Source organism: Atheta coriaria, unplaced genomic scaffold (assembly GCF_025399875.1).
Source record: "Atheta coriaria isolate IRGN ID8LTWV9N9 unplaced genomic scaffold, Caltech_Dcor_3.1 hic_scaffold_12_pilon, whole genome shotgun sequence".
NCBI lineage: Eukaryota > Metazoa > Arthropoda > Insecta > Coleoptera > Staphylinidae > Dalotia > Dalotia coriaria.
Window position 1 is genome coordinate 258,227 of NW_027045454.1, and position 638 is coordinate 258,864.

A 638-nucleotide genomic window follows, 5' to 3' on the forward strand; every position below is an offset into this window, starting at 1 on the left:
CCTCATCTCAAAAAATTATTCCCAACTTATAATGACACCGCGTCCACATACTACAACACACAAACCCCACTCCCCACCCCACCGATCACTACGACGCATACACACAACTTTCAATATAACTCGCGTTAAGGAATTTTCTTGCAATAAATTTTAATACCGAGAAACTACAATTCCTAGCGCAACAAACACTATGGTGCACACACACTACTTTCAATATAACTCGCGTTACGGAATTTTCTCGCTATAAATTTAGATACAGAAAGATACAAAATTATATTCTGCATCTAGAAAAATGATTCCGAACTTACTGTGACACCGCGTTCGCGTGTTATATCAAAAAAACTACAATTCCTAGCGTAACGAGTACTAGTGCGTATTCACAGAACTTTCAATATAACTCGCGTTAAGGAAGTTTCTTGCAATAAATTTTAATACCGAGAGATACAGAATTAAATTCTGCATCTGTGGAAATAATTACAAACTGATTGTGATTTCGCGTTCGCGTGTTATGCGAAAAAAACTACAATTCCTAGCGCAACGAGTACTACGGTGCACACACACAATTTTCAATATGACTCGCGTTACGGAACTTTGCCGCAATAAATTTCGACACAGGGAGATACAGAATTAAATTTTGC